Raw genomic sequence first — 10732 nt, 5'->3', positions numbered from 1 at the left:
GGCCGCTCGTTTCCTTCCAGCACTTAGTCATTTTCAGTCTTTGCTTTCGCACTTAACCATTCCTTGCCAATAACGAGTTTTGAACTCGAGACCCAGGCCGAGCGGGGTGTGCTCGGCGCATTAGTTGTTGGATTAGATCTAGCGCGGGTTATGAAATACAAACCCGCTTCATTTGAACTTGTATATATACTTTTTGGATCTTGTACATTGTATGCAATTTTGAGATTAAGGAATCATTTGTTCGGAATTCTTCTCTCTCCTCTCTCGAGGTCTCTCTCTCCTTCTCGTCTCCCACCTTGCTCACCCGAGCCTGGCGTCTTCTTCCCCCTCGCGTCCTCTACCTCCAAGGCGCTTCCAATCCCCTCAAATCCTGTCCTTGAAGAGCCAAAGTCCTTAGACACCGGCATAAGGCAGCACGGCATCGGCGGATCTCTTCCTCACGGCGGCGGTCCCTCCCTTGTCCACGGTACATCCCTAGCTTAAAGCAAGTCCGGATTCGGTGCCCTCTTCTTGAACACGAAGAAGTGGAGAGGCTGAAGCTGGAACAAGGAAGATTGAAGGCGCGGTTTACCTCGGCTTCAATATCGACAAAGAGGTTAGTACTTGAGATTTTCGTGTTTTCGCCAAAGTCGTGTTGAGATCGATTGGAACAGCGTTCTTCTTATCTTCTGGGGTCTTCCCTCGGCATACCCGAGGCCTGACTTAGAGGTAACGAAGAAATCTGTTGGAATCAGTCCCTTACACAGTTTGGGGAAACTCCGATTAATCCCCCTTGCTAACACGTTGATCGAATCGAACCGCGAGCCCCACGAGCACGAATTTGTATCATTTATACTCGGTTCAGCCATACAAGACGCTCGGTCCAGAGACTTCATGAACTCAGGAAACAAGGGTTCTGGACACGATCTGCAAAATTGAGTTGACCCTCGGAATCGCCTCCATCCCAAAGATCAAATAATCAAATTGGAGTGAGTTCTAACGGGTGGAGCTCTAGACCGCACCTTCGCCGGAACTCGGAGATTCCGGCGATCCCTGCTACTCCCGGTCAGTACCATTAATTCCGGCGGAATCAGACCAGAATACCCTCGCCCTCAAGGGTGTTGTTCAGTCTGAAGAAGAGGCAATTTGGACAAAGGGAACGAAGCTAAAACCCTAGCCGCCGCACGTGGAGGATTCGTCTCAGCCTTGCCGCCGGTCGTCGCTAAGGTTAGTACTCGTATTTCCTTCTTGTCCGTCGATTTCATCCACGTGTCATCATCTCCCCAGCTCCTAACTTCGTAGCACCCTAACCTTCCACGTGTCTCTGCTCGAGATCGTCCTAGGATCTCGAGTTACCAATCATTTAGGTCAATCCCGTAGCCGCCGCTCCTCCTTGCTTTCTCGCATTCTTCACTAGAGTCAACCCTAATCCGAGAACGCCTCGGCCCTCTATCCTGCCAGGTGTCAATCATCTGTGCTCCCTCCATCAGCCACCTCAGCCAACCTCTCCCTGCACGATCTAGCTGGGTCCCACGCGTTTTGACGCAACGCCCAGCTAGCTCCACGCGGTCACCCGATAGCCTCTTACCTTAGCTGTTTTAGGAAATACCGTGCGTGTCGTCATCACCTTGCCGCATTCGTTTCCACCTCCTTACCGCGTCAATCCATAGCCTCTCATCTCTCCACGTGGCGTCATCCAAGACTTGTTGAGGATTCTCGAGAGATCAAGAGAATCGACCTGGAATTCTGTCCAGGTTCATTCGATTTCAGTTTTCTCCCCTACCATTTAGGCAACTCCTCCTCGCATCTCCTCTACGCGTGATTAATTCCGCGTCATCTCTGTCGGTCGTTGATCTTGCCGCGTGGCAAGATCGTGGTGCACCATCTTGGCAAGACCAGCCAAGTCAACCGAGTCCTCCTAGGCACCCTCTCGCACCTCCCTCGCCGTAGGTCAACCCTTTTGACTGAACCTACCTAGACCAACATCACTTGTCTTAACCTTAGTCAACACTAGGTCATCTCTTCCACCGAGCCCTCTTAGTTCAAGCTACCCTAGTCGGCTCGAGTCTAGCTCGAGCGTCCCTTGACCCAATCTACCAGGACCCACTCAGCTAGGTCCATTAGTCAACCACCCACCTTAGTCAACCCTGACCTCACTCGGTCAACATTGACCATATCCGCGGGCTTAGACCCGACCCAAACCACCTCGCTTAAGCCTCACGTAGTTAGGTCACCCATTTCGAACCTATTCCCTTAACCTTCTTGGCCAACCTCAACCCGAGCCCACCTTGACTAAACCGGCCTACCTAGTAGAACCCAGCCGAACCGAGCCAACCCCAGCCTTAGTTAGGACTAGGCTACGCCGGCTCCCTCCGGCCCCCTTGCCTCGATCGTGACCTTCACCGTTGGCACCCAGCGGCGAGCGTGACTGAGTCACAACCGAAGGCAGGCAGGTAGGCGCTGTCTTCCCGGCAGCAGCCCCCCTCGGCACACAGGCGTCCCTTCCGGCCCGACAGCGTCTCTCTCTCCGGCATCGGTCATCGTCCTCAGCGCTGAGCGCGACCCATATCGGTAGCTACACGCGCTGCCCGCATCTCCTCAGACTACATCCGCAAGCATTCCGGCGCTCGGCTCCTTCCAGGCGGCCCGCCGTTCTGCTTCCACCCGGTAGACGCGCGTCCAGCGACAGCGCGAACTCTCGGCCAGCAGCGAGCGGCCACCCCTTCAGGCGCGGGGGCCAGGATCTCAGCGGCGAGTTCATCGCCCAACACCATTCGGCCAGCGGATTGAATAGTGCAGCAGGCGAGCGAGGAGGCTCTCCTCAACCGGCCTTCTTGAACAGCAAGCTGCAATACCCGAGGGTTGGTTCTCACCTCGGGTGCTTATCCAGCTACGCCAAGGTTTACCTTGGCCGGTAATCCCTTGATCCCCCTTGTAGCCGCGGGCGGGAATTTGCTTTTGTTTGTTTTAGGACAGCATCATAGTTGCTTTATGTTTTGCTTTAGCCTTGGCTTCGGCCCTGCTCCCCCGTGAGGTACCTCGAGGGCACTGTGCCCGAGACACGACCACAAGGAGCGTTACCTCCCTATTTGCTTTTGTTGGGTGTGGTTTGGCCGTTACCAGTGGTTTGCGTGGTTTGTGAGTGAGTTGCGAGAGAATTAATATTTGTATCGCTCACGTTTGTAAGGCCTCGTCAACCCCCTTAGTTCTTTTGTAGTAGGCTATCCATAGTTAGGTTTTGAAGAAAGGGTATCCTCGACTTGTATTCCTTCACCTAACTGGGTTTGCGCCGGGGTCCTGTCCGGCCGGGTAACTTTCTGTAATTACTTGTTTAGGATTTTTCGGTTTTAGAATAGGCCTCAAGAAGGTCCTGGGAGGATTAGGATTGCATCGGTCGGATTTTCTTAGGCCAACCGGTGTGGTCCTAACAATTGGTATCAGAGCGCCTCTTGAGGAATATCCGTCAGTTTGAGCACTTGGACCTTCGCATCGTCGACATCAACGGGCAGTGCCAGCGGATTTCTTGTGGTTTTCTGATTATTTCAGCGGTCTTCTTTTCAGATTTGGGTTTTCTAGTGTCAGTATAGCAGTCGTAGTCCAGCCACGGTTTCTTTAGTTGCGTAGATCTAGGCTTCGCTTGTCCACTCTTGGCAAGTGTAGGGTTGTACTCCTTGTACACCCGAGGGCAGCCAAGCTCGAGGCGCGTCACCGAGGCACTAGGAGAGTGCGGTGATTTAGGCTCTTTGAGCCCGGCCTAGAGCGAAGTGTGATTGCCGAGGCACTTAAGCGAAGTGCGGCATTAGGCGGGCCAACCCGTCTCCCTCGCCTTAGGTCTCACGCGCGGCAGCTGGAGCATCGGCAGCGTGGACAGAATTAAGAGTGGCAGCTAGTCTTCGAATTGATTTTCAGTTTTAAGAGTGGCAGTATAGTCAGTTTTTGGAATTTCGTAGCTAGGATTTACTTAGCATAGTGCATCCTTGGCGCTGGTCCAACCAGATTTTACAAATGGCCAAGTCTAAGAAAAACTTGAACCCCGACGAGCCCGTGCTTGAGGAAACCACTTCGGACCCTCAAGAAGTCGCTCATAGGGCTTCCAACATGGAGATGTCCGAGCATACTACTAACCGTCTAGGCAACCTTGAGCGGGAATTCGGCCAGTATCGTAGAGACATGGATAAAGCCGAAAACCATAGACGGAGGGATATAGAGAGACAATTCGGCGAACTCCACAAAGACTTAGCCGAAATGAGGAGGAACCAACAGAACGAAATGGATGAAGTACGAGCAATGTTTAGGGCTCTAACCTCAAACCAGCAACAAGGCACAGAGAGGGCTACTCAGGGCCCGAATACACGCCCAGATAAGGGTAAGGGTTTGTTAGTTGCACCGAACTACCAAACCGACACTGAGGTCGATCCCAATAACATCTCTCATATTGGGACGAGTACAGAAGGAGGTCGACGTAATACCATGGCGCCTCCCCAAAGCAGGCATCAACCGATGCCTACGATGATAGGACTCCCCGAGCCCCACGATTTGGACACCATAGCCAAAACCGAGTTGAGATCACGTCCGAAGGGGAGCAAGACGAGTCTCCAGCTCGCCAAAGAAGAGGGTCTCGATTCCACCAACGGCAAGAAGAGCGACGGACACCCTCAGTCCGATATGAGTTCCCTAAGTTCAATGGTGAACACTTGCGTGAATGGCTCTTCATGGCAAAGCGGTACTTCTATGTCACCACGTTCCAGAGGCAGAATGGATTGAGATAGCTACGGCCAACATGACCGGAGAGGCTACAACGCATTATTGTGGTTTAACCACAATAATGAAGAGCAAACCTGGGAAAAGTATAAGGCCAGTCTCCAACTCCAATTTGGGGACTCAACATTCATTGATTACGATGAGGACTTAAAAAATTTGGTCCAGACCACTACCGTGCCAGCCTACAAAAGGCAGTTTGAGCGCCTAGCGAGCATGGTCAGGTGGCCGGAAAAGGCCCTCATCGGCGCTTTTAAAGGAGGCCTTAGAAATGACATAAAGCGAGAGATGAAAATTCACCGCTTTGAGAAGTTGGAAGAATGCATAGCCATGGCCCGTCTATACGAAGAGAGAATCGAGGAAAGAAGAGCCGAGAAAAAGGCTCATAAATTTGATAAACAGAGGAAACGAAGCTCCTATCCCTCTGCTTCTCGTAACACCAGAAAGGAGATAGTTCCCTACAAAAGAGGGAACGAACCACGACCCTACCACAACTCCAATCAAGGGCAAGGCAAGAAACCGCCCCTACGCTACCTCACGCCTCAACAAATTGAGGAATACAGACGCAAAGGTCTGTGCTATAGGTGTGAGGGTAAATGGGACAAATATCACAAGTGCCCAGCCTACTTTAGGGTACAAGTGATAAGTGATGAGGAGTCCAGCTCGTGTACAGATAGTGACTCATCCTCCAGCGCTTCCTACGAGTCCAGCTCGTCCTCTTCAGAGGAAGAAGTAATTCAAAAGCGCCGAATTAAAAAGACCGAGAAGAAAAAAGAAATAGCCAAGGAGGAGACTCCCGCCAAGGAAGAGAAACCCACAGAGACCGAGTCTCTTCACTCGATGCAAGACCCAAACAAGCCCAATTCATTCCGAGTGTTTGGGAGGATCAACGGCAAGAAGATCCTCATTTTGTTGGACAACGGGGCCACGCGAAACTTCCTAACTGAGGAAGCAGCTAAAAAGTGTAAGGTGGCCCTCGAATCTAGCTCACCCCAAACAATAGTCGTGGGAGGGGGTCTAAGGCTGAAATGCCTTAACGAAGGGAAGAATATGGAAGTAGTCATCAAGAAAAAACCCTTCAAAATTGATTTCTTGGTTATTCCACTCGACGGAGTAGATTTGATTCTTGGAATGCCCTGGTTCTTTACCTTGGGTATCATATCATGGGACGTGAAGAATTTTAGCATGACTTTCACCCCCGACGGAGAAGATGAGCCGATGACCTTACAAGGCATCACGAGCATTACACGTCCCAAGGCTGCCTTACGAGCTATAGAGGCAGAACAACCAGCGTGTTGGGTGATGGCACTAGCTACTGATGTGCCATCTAGAGAAGAGCACGAAGAGATTGTGCCTCCACGGATACAGTCGGTGTTGGACCGATATGAGGATTTGTTCGAGGAGCCAAAAGGACTACCTCCTCCTCGATCCTACGACCATCGAATCATATTGACTCAAGGGGCCGAACCGGTCAACGTGAGGCCCTACAGATATGGGTATAACCAGAAGGCCGAAATAGAGCGTCTGGTTAAAGAGATGTTAGAGAGTGGCATAGTTCAGCCTAGCAGCAGTCCTTTCTCTTCTCCGTCTTACTCGTGAAGAAGAAGGATAATACATGGCGCTTTTGTGTTGATTACCGCGCCCTGAACGAAGCCACGGTAAAGGACAGGCATCCTATTCCTGTCATCGATGAGTTGTTGGATGAGCTAGCCGGAGCGACCGTATTCTCCAAGATAGACTTGAGAGCAGGCTACCATCAAATCAGAATGTGTAAGGATGACGTCCCCAAGACGGCATTCAGGACACATGACGGGCACTACGAATTCCTCGTAATGCCTTTCGGTCTAACTAACGCACCGGCAACATTTCAAAGATGCATGAACGATGTCTTTCGACAATACCTCCGAGATTTTATATTGGTCTTCTTCGACGACATTCTTATATATAGTCAGACAGAGGAATTGCATGAGAAGCACCTTGCAACAGCTCTTCAGGTGCTACGTGATAACCAACTGTATGCAAAACGGTCCAAATGCAGCTTTGGACAACCGAGCATTGGTTATCTTGGGCACATCGTGTGCCAACAAGGGGTTCGGGCAGACCCCGAAAAATTGGATGCCATGCAAAGATGGCCACTGCCTAAGGATCTGAAAGGACTCAGAGGCTTTCTAGGCCTTACGGGCTACTACAGGCGCTTCATCCAAGGTTATGGGCTAATAGCTCAACCCTTAACCCAGATGTTAAAAAAGGGAGCCTTTCAATGGTCAGAAAAGGCTAGGGCAGCCTTTGATAAGTTGAAAAATGCCCTTATAACTGCGCCAGTGCTTACCCTACCGGACTTCAACAAACAATTTACAATCGAGACAGACGCATGTGATGTTGGAGTCGGAGCCGTCTTAAGTCAAGAAGGCCATCCTATCGCCTATATGTCAAAAGCCCTAACCAGTAGGGCAAAACCTCTTTCTACATACGAGAAAGAGCTCTTAGCGATAGTATTGGCAGTTGAAAAGTGGCGGCCTTATCTGATAGGGCACAGATTCGTAGTCAAAACGGACCAGAATTCGTTAAAATACATGCTCAAACAAAGAGTATCTACGCCTACCCAACAGCGTTGGCTGGCCAAGCTGCTAGGATACGATTTTGAGATTGAGTATAAGAAAGGTCCGGATAACACAGCGGCAGATTCGCTTTCCCGTTTGACCGAGCAGTTCATGACACTCTCTGTGGTAGAGACGGATATATGGGAACGATTAACCCAAGAGCAACAAGAAGACCAAGCATTGAGGCTAATTCGAGCATCAGTAGAACAGAATCCCGGATCTATCCCCTTGTACACGGTCAGAGGGAATCTCTTGTTTAGGAAGAATCGCGCAGTGATTTCTCCTAACTCTGGGCTTAAGCAAGAACTCTTGCAACACTTCCATGACACTCCAGCCGCAGGTCATGAGGGGGTTTCAAAAACCCTTGGTAGAATAAAAGCCCAGTTTTGGTGGCGCGGCATGAAGGCGGACGTACAACGTTACATCAGAAAGTGCGTGGTATGTCAGAGGGAGAAATACGAGGCAATCAAGCCTCCAGGTCACTTGAATCCCCTCCCCATACCCACGAAACCATGGACTGATGTAACCATGGATTTCATAGACGCCATGCCCCGCTCTGAAGGCAAGGAAGCTGTGCTTGTGGTAGTGGATAGACTCACCAAGTATAGCCACTTCGCTCCCTTGCCACGTTCATATCAAGGGCCAATGGTGGCCAGCGTGTACCAAGAATTTATTGGCAAGCTCCACGGAATGCCACAGTCGGTCGTATGTGACCGTGACTCAATCTTTCTCAGTGCGTTCTGGCAGGAGTATATGAAGTTAATGGGTACGACGCTTAACTTCAGCACAGCCCACCATCCACAGACAGATGGTCAGAGCGAAATCGTGAACCGGTCTCTAGAGACCTACCTGAGATGCTTCGCGGGAGAACGACCAAATACATGGGTAAAATTTTTACCATGGGCAGAGTGGTCGTATAACACTAGTCTGCATTCGTCCACGGGCATGACCCCATACGAGGGTGTATACGGGTTCCCTCCTCCTGCTATACCAAGGTACGAAGGAGGCACAGCTGAGGACGACCAAATTGACTGTGAACTGCGCACACGTGAAGAAGTGCTAGACGCACTCAAGCAGAATATAGCCAAGGCGCAGAACCGCATGAGACAAGTGTATAATAAAGGTAGGAAAGACCGTGAATTCGAAGTGGGCCAGTATGTGTGGCTGAAGAGGTTGCCTCTAAAGCAGAGGTCATTGATGGGCCAGCCCTACTCAAAACTGTTGCCTCGCTATTATGGCCCATATCCGGTACTACAAAAGGTAGGAAAGGCAGCCTACAGGTTAGGCCTTCCAAGAGCAGCTTTAGTACACCCCGTATTCCATGTTACACGGCTTAAGCCGCATCATGGGGATGTACCAACGATGATAGAACAGATGCCGGAACAACTACCAACACCCTACCGTATCTTAAAGCACAGATACGCCCAACGCCAAGGTAGGACGAGGCATGAGGTACTCGTGGAATGGGAGGGCCCAGATAAAGGAACTTCTTGGGAAGAGTTCGGGTTAGTAATCCACCGCTTCCCCTCTTCTAGCGCTCGAGGACAAGCGCAATTTAGGGAGGGGGAATCTGTTACGGACCAATCTCATGGTCCCGACCCAAGGCCGACAGAGCAGGCCGGACCTAGCCGGTTGAAGCGCAAGGCGTCTGAGTTGTGGGCTCAGACCATGGAGCACGTCGCCAACTCAACCCAAGATGTTGAAGCAGCACCAACGCAGGTTGCAGCGGGAGGAGTGGGAGGAGCAACCAGGTCCGAAGAGGTGCTCAAACCGGATAGGCTTCAAGACGTTTCTGAACTAAGTGTTGAACTCACCGAGTTAGTCAAGTTAACCTCTAATGTGAGTCCGGTCAACCTAGACGCTTGAGCCGATTCTAAGACCTAGAATCCTAGGCAATCGGCTAAGTCAAACAGACTTAGCCCATGCGCATCTAACCGAAGTGTGGGCGGCAACCCACACGAGGTCCCCGCCCTGGGCTCACAAGGCTCAGGGACGATTCGTTTAAATTTCGAGCTTAGGCACTAGGCCGCTCGTTTCCTTCCAGCACTTAGTCATTTTCAGTCTTTGCTTTCGCACTTAACCATTCCTTGCCAATAACGAGTTTTGAACTCGAGACCCAGGCCGAGCGGGGTGTGCTCGGCGCATTAGTTGTTGGATTAGATCTAGCGCGGGTTATGAAATACAAACCCGCTTCATTTGAACTTGTATATATACTTTTTGGATCTTGTACATTGTATGCAATTTTGAGATTAAGGAATCATTTGTTCGGAATTCTTCTCTCTCCTCTCTCGAGGTCTCTCTCTCCTTCTCGTCTCCCACCTTGCTCACCCGAGCCTGGCGTCTTCTTCCCCCTCGCGTCCTCTACCTCCAAGGCGCTTCCAATCCCCTCAAATCCTGTCCTTGAAGAGCCAAAGTCCTTAGACACCGGCATAAGGCAGCACGGCATCGGCGGATCTCTTCCTCACGGCGGCGGTCCCTCCCTTGTCCACGGTACATCCCTAGCTTAAAGCAAGTCCGGATTCGGTGCCCTCTTCTTGAACACGAAGAAGTGGAGAGGCTGAAGCTGGAACAAGGAAGATTGAAGGCGCGGTTTACCTCGGCTTCAATATCGACAAAGAGGTTAGTACTTGAGATTTTCGTGTTTTCGCCAAAGTCGTGTTGAGATCGATTGGAACAGCGTTCTTCTTATCTTCTGGGGTCTTCCCTCGGCATACCCGAGGCCTGACTTAGAGGTAACGAAGAAATCTGTTGGAATCAGTCCCTTACACAGTTTGGGGAAACTCCGATTAATCCCCCTTGCTAACACGTTGATCGAATCGAACCGCGAGCCCCACGAACACGAATTTGTATCATTTATACTCGGTTCAGCCATACAAGACTCTCGGTCCAGAGACTTCATGAACTCAGGAAACAAGGGTTCTGGACACGATCTGCAAAATTGAGTTGACCCTCGGAATCGCCTCCATCCCAAAGATCAAATAATCAAATTGGAGTGAGTTCTAACGGGTGGAGCTCTAGACCGCACCTTCGCCGGAACTCGGAGATTCCGGCGATCCCTGCTACTCCCGGTCAGTACCATTAATTCCGGCGGAATCAGACCAGAATACCCTCGCCCTCAAGGGTGTTGTTCAGTCTGAAGAAGAGGCAATTTGGACAAAGGGAACGAAGCTAAAACCCTAGCCGCCGCACGTGGAGGATTCGTCTCAGCCTTGCCGCCGGTCGTCGCTAAGGTTAGTACTCGTATTTCCTTCTTGTCCGTCGATTTCATCCACGTGTCATCATCTCCCCAGCTCCTAACTTCGTAGCACCCTAACCTTCCACGTGTCTCTGCTCGAGATCGTCCTAGGATCTCGAGTTACCAATCATTTAGGTCAATCCCGTAGCCGCCGCTCCTC

Source organism: Nymphaea colorata, chromosome 3 (genome assembly GCF_008831285.2).
Source record: "Nymphaea colorata isolate Beijing-Zhang1983 chromosome 3, ASM883128v2, whole genome shotgun sequence".
NCBI classification, from domain to species: Eukaryota; Viridiplantae; Streptophyta; class Magnoliopsida; order Nymphaeales; family Nymphaeaceae; genus Nymphaea; species Nymphaea colorata.
This window is presented reverse-complemented; position numbering follows the sequence as displayed.